This window comes from Schistocerca americana, chromosome 11 (genome assembly GCF_021461395.2).
Source record: "Schistocerca americana isolate TAMUIC-IGC-003095 chromosome 11, iqSchAmer2.1, whole genome shotgun sequence".
Classification (NCBI taxonomy): Eukaryota; Metazoa; Arthropoda; class Insecta; order Orthoptera; family Acrididae; genus Schistocerca; species Schistocerca americana.
In genome coordinates this window covers 182,641,988-182,648,290 of record NC_060129.1, presented here as the reverse complement: position 1 = coordinate 182,648,290, position 6,303 = coordinate 182,641,988, and positions in this window count along the sequence as shown.

Sequence of the window (6,303 nt, the reverse complement as noted above, 5' to 3'; positions counted from 1 at the left end):
TATTGCAAATGAAGGAGATACCTAAACAAGAAGATTTATCACATTCTGAACATCCATTATTCCGTAAGGTGTGTGTGGTGTTCCATATGCACAAAAAAACCACTGAATGGAGAATCTGCTTTATGGCCATACAAGCAGATGACTCTGCTGTGAGGAACAAACATTAAACCACATTTCGTGATTCAAATACATTATTCCACAGTGAAATTGATAAATATAAGTGATAACGGAATCAATCAAAAGAAGCAACTAGCAAAAGAAAGAAGTCTTTCCTGATATCTCCAATAGTCACAAAGCTGGGAGTGGTGGTTCCCACCAACAAAATCACACTCGATGGTAGAACATACATAGCAGTCATCAAACGGTATCTCCCTGCTGAGAGGGAACAACCATGTACCAAGATTTGTGCAGCACATTGATTATTTTTAGTGACCATTGGAAGAAGAGTTTGTGTAACATAATGCAAATGAAGAACATAGCTAAACAAGAAGATTTATCACATTCTGAACATCCTTTACTCAGTAAGGTGTGTGTGGTGTCTCATATGCATAAAAACCCATTCAATGGAGAATCTGCCTTGTGGCCATACAACCAGATGACCCTGCTGTAAAGAACATACACTTAACCACATTTCTTGATTCAAATACATTAGTCCACTGTGAAATTGATGAATATAAGTGATAACGGTATGAATCAAAAGAAAGACCTACCAAAAGAAAGAAGTCTTTTCTAATAACTCCAATAGTCAGAATTCTGGGAGTGGTGGTTCCCATTGACCAAAATCACACTTGATGGTAGAACAAACATAGCAGTCATCAAACGGAATCTCCCTGCTGAGAGGGAAAAACCATGTACCACAATTTGTGCAGCACATTGATTATTTTTAGTGACCATTGGAAGAAGAGTTTGTATAATATAATGCAAATGAAGGAGATACCTAAACAAGAAGATTTATCACATTCTGAATATCCGTTATTCAGTAAGGTGTGTGTGGTGTCCCACATGCACCAAAAACCATTGAATTGAGAATCTGCTTTATGGCCATACAAACAGATGACCGGGCTGTATGGAACAAACATTAAACCACATTTCACGATTCAAACACATTACTCCACAGTGAAATTGATGAATATAAGTGATAACGGTATTAATCAAAAGAAGCACCTAGCAAAAGGGAGGAGTCTTTCCTAATAGCTCCAATAGTCAGAATGCTGGCAGTGGTGGTTCCCATCCAACAATATCACACTCGATGGTAGAACAAACATAGCAGTCATCAAACGGAATCTCCCTGCTGAGAGGGAACAACCCGTGTACCAAGATTTGTGCAGCACATTGATTATATTTAGAGACCATTGGAAGAAGAGTTTGTATAATATAATGCAAATGAAGGAGATACCGAAACAAGAAGATTTATCACATTCTGAACATCCATTATTCAGTAAGGTGTGTGTGGTGTCCCATATGCACAAAAAAACCATTGAATGGAGAATCTGCTTTATGGCCATACAAACAGATGACCCTGCTTTAAGGAACAAACATTAAACCACATTTCACGATTCAAATACATTACTTTATAGGGAAATTAATGAATATAAGTGATAACGGTATTAATCAAAAGAAGCACCTAGCAAAAGGAAGGAGTCTCTCCTAATAACTCCAATAGTCAGAAAGCTGGGAGTGGTGGTTCCCATCCAATAAAATCACACTTGATGGTAGAACAAACATAGCAGTCATCAAACGGAATCTCCCTGCTGAGAGGGAAATACCATGTACCACAATTTGTGCAGCACATTGATTACTTTTAGTGACCATTATAAGAAGAGTTTGTATGATATAATGCAAATGAAGGAGATACCTAAACAAGAAGATTTATCACATTGTAAATATACGTTATTCAGTAAGGTGTGTGTGGTGTCCCATATTCACAAAAAAACCATTGAATGGAGAATCTGCTTTATGGACATGCAAACAGATAACCCTGCTGTAAGGAACAAACATTAAACCACATTTCACGATTCAAATACATTACTCCACTGTGAAATTGATGAATATAAGTGATAATGGTATCAATCAAAAGAAGAACCTACAATAGGAAAGAAGTCTTTGCTAATAACTCCAATAGTCAGAATGCTGGGAGTGGTGGTTCCCATTGACCAAAATCACACTTGATGGTAGAACAAACATAGCAGTTTTCAAACGGAATCTCCCTGCAGAGAGGGAACAAGCATGCACCACAAGTTGTGCAGCACATTGATTATTTTTAGTGACCATTGGAAGAAGAGTTTGTATAATATAATGCAAATGAAGGAGATACCTAAACAAGAAGATTTATCACATTCTGAACATCCATTACTCAGTAAGGTGTGTGTTTTGTCTCATATGCAAAAAACCCAATCAATGGAGAATCTGCCTTTTGGCCATAAAACCAGATGACCCTGCTGTAAAGAACAAACACTTAAAAACATTTCACGATTCAAATACATTACTCCACAGTGACATTGATGAATATAAGTGATAACGGTATCAGTCATAAGAAGTACCTACCAAAAGAAAGATGTCTTTGCTAATAACTCCAATAGACAGAATGCTTGGATTGGTGGTTCCCATTGACCAAAATCACACTTGATGGTAGAACAAACATAGCAGTCATCAAATGGAATCTCCCTGCTGAGAGGGAACAACCATGTACCACAATTTGTGCAGCACATTTTTAGTGACCATTGGAAGAAGAGTTTGTATAATATAATGCAAATGAAGGAGATACCTAAACAAGAAGATTTATCACATTCTGAACTCCCTTATTCAGTAAGGTGTGTGTGGTGTCTCATATGCATAAAATCCCATTCAATGGAGAATTTGCTTTGTGGCCATACAACCAGATTACCCTGCTGGAAAGAACAAACACTAAACCACATTTAACGATTCAAATACATTACTCCACTGTGAAATTGATGAATATAAGTGATAACGGTATCAAACAAAAGAAGCACCTACCAAAAGAAAGAAGCCATTGCCAATAACTCCAATAGTCAGAATGCTGGGACTGGTGGTTCCCATTGACCAAAATCACACTGGATGGCAGAACAAGCATAGCAGTCTTCAAATGGAACCTCCCTGCTGAGAGGGAACAACCTTGTACCACAATTTGTGCAGCACGTTGATTATTATTAGTGACAATTGGAAGAAGAGTTTGTATAATATAATGCAAATGAAGGAGTACCTAAACATGAAGATTTATACATTCTGAACATCTGTTATTCAGTAAGGTGTGTGTGGTGTCCCATATGCACAAAAAAACCATTGAATGGAGAATCTGCTTTATGGCCATACAAACAGATGACCCTGCTTTAAGGAACAAACATTAAACCACATTTCACAATTCAAATACATTACTCCACAGTGAAATTGATGAATATAATTGATAACGGTATTAATCAAAAGAAGCACCTAGCAAAAGGGAGGAGTGTCTCCTAATAACACCAACAGTCAGAACGCTGGGAGTGGTGGATACCATCTAATAATATCACACTTGATGGTAGAACAAACATAGCAGTCATCAAATGGAATCTCCCTGCTGAGAGGGAACAACCATGTACAACAATTTGTGCAGCCCATTGATTATTTTTAGTGACCATTGGAAGAAGAGTTTGTATAATACAATGCAAATGAAGGAGATACCTAAACAAGAAGGTTTATCACATTCTGAACATCCCTTATTCAGTAAGGTGTGTGCGGTGTCCCATACGCACAAAAAAAAAAAAAAAAAAAAAAAAAACCATTGAATGGAGAATCTACTTTATGGCCATACAAAACAGATGACCCTGCTGTAAAGAACAAACACTTAACTATATTTCACAATTCAAATACATTACCCCACAGTGAAATTGATGAGTATAAGTGATGACAGTATCAATCGAAAGAAGCACCTAGCAAAAGAAAGTAAGTCTTTCCTAGTAACTCCAATAGTCAGAATGCTGGGAGTGGTGGTTCCCATCGAACAAAATCACACTCGGTGGTAGAACAAGCATAGCAGTCATCAAACGGAATCTCCCTGCTGAGAGGGAACAACAATGTACCACAATTTGTGCTGCACATTGATTATTTTTAGTGACCATTGGAAGAAGAGTTTGTGTAAAATAATGCAAATGAAGGAGATACCTAAACAAGAAGATTTATCACATTCTGAACATCCGTTATTCAGTAAGGTGTGTGAGGTGTCTCATATGCATAAAAACCCATTCAATGGAGAATCTGCCTTGTGGCCATACAACCAGATGACCCTGCTGTAAAGAACAAACACTTAACCACATTTCACGATTCAAATACATTACCCCACTGTGAAATTGATGAATCTAAGTGATAACGGTATCAATCAAAAGAAGCACCTACCAAAAGAAAGAAGTCTTTGCTAATAACTCCAATAGTCAGAATGCTGGGAGTGGTGGTTCCCATTGACCAAAATCACACTCGATGGCAGAACAAACATAGCAGTCATCAAACGGAATCTCCCTGCTGAGAGGGAACAACCATGTACCACAATTTGTGCAGCACATTGATTATTTTTACTGACCATTGGACGAAGAGTTTGTATAATATAATGCAAATGAAGGAGATACCTAAACAAGAAGATTTATCACATTTTGAACATCCGTTATTCAGTAAGGTGTGTGTGGTGTCTCATATGCATAAAAACCCATTCAATGGAGAATCTGCCTTGTGGCCATACAACCAGATGACCCTGCTGTAAAGAACAAACACTTAACCACATTTCACGATTCAAATACATTACCCCACTGTGAAATTGATGAATCTAAGTGATAACGGTATCAATCAAAAGAAGCACCTACCAAAAGAAAGAAGTCTTTGCTAATAACTCCAATAGTCAGAATGCTGGGAGTGGTGGTTCCCATTGACCAAAATCACACTCGATGGCAGAACAAACATAGCAGTCATCAAACGGAATCTCCCTGCTGAGAGGGAACAACCATGTACCACAATTTGTGCAGCACATTGATTATTTTTAGTGACCATTGGACGAAGAGTTTGTATAATATAATGCAAATGAAGGAGATACCTAAACAAGAAGATTTATCACATTTTGAACATCCGTTATTCAGTAAGGTGTGTGTGGTGTCTCATATGCATAAAAACCCATTCAATGGAGAATCTGCCTTGTGGCCATACAACCAGATGACCCTGCTGTAAAGAACAAACACTTAACCACATTTCACGATTCAAATACATTACCCCACTGTGAAATTGATGAATCTAAGTGATAACGGTATCAATCAAAAGAAGCACCTACCAAACGAAAGAAGTCTTTGCTAATAACTCCAATAGTCAGAATGCTGGGAGTGGTGGTTCCCATTGACCAAAATCACACTCGATGGCAGAACAAACATAGCAGTCATCAAACGGAATCTCCCTGCTGAGAGGGAACAACCATGTACCACAATTTGTGCAGCACATTGATTATTTTTAGTGACCATTGGACGAAGAGTTTGTATAATATAATGCAAATGAAGGAGATACCTAAACAAGAAGATTTATCACATTCTGAACATCCGTTATTCAGTAAGGTGTGTGTGGTGTCTCATATGCATAAAAACCCATTCAATGGAGAATCTGCCTTGTGGCCATACAACCAGATGTCATTGCTGTAAAGAACAAACACTTAACCACATTTTAGGATTCAAATACATTACTCCACTGTGAAATCGATGAATATAAGTGATAACGGTATCAATCAAAAAATCCACCTACCAAGAGAAAGAAGTCTTTGCTAATAACTCCAATAGTCAGAATGCTGGGAGTGGTGGTTCCCATTGACCAAAATCACACTCGATGGCAGAACAAACACAGCAGTCATCAAACGGAATCTCCCTGCTGAGAGGGAACAGCCATGTACCAAAATTTGTGCAGCACATCGATTATTTTTAGTGACCATTGGAAGAAGAGTTTGTATAACATAATGCAAATGAAGGAGATACCTAAACAAGAAGATTTATCACATTCTGAATATCCGTTATTCAGTAAGGTGTGTATGGTGTCCCATATGCACAAGAAAACCATTGAATGGAGAATCTGCTTTATGGCCATACAAACAGATGACCCTGTTTCAAGGAACAAACATTAAACCATATTTCACGATTCAAATACATTACTCCACAGTGAAAATCATGAATATAAGTTATAACGGTATTAATCAAAAGAAGCACCTAGAAAAGGGAGGAGTCTCTTCTAATAACTCCAATAGTCAGAACGCTGGGAGTGGTGGTTCCCATCAAATAAAATCACACTTGA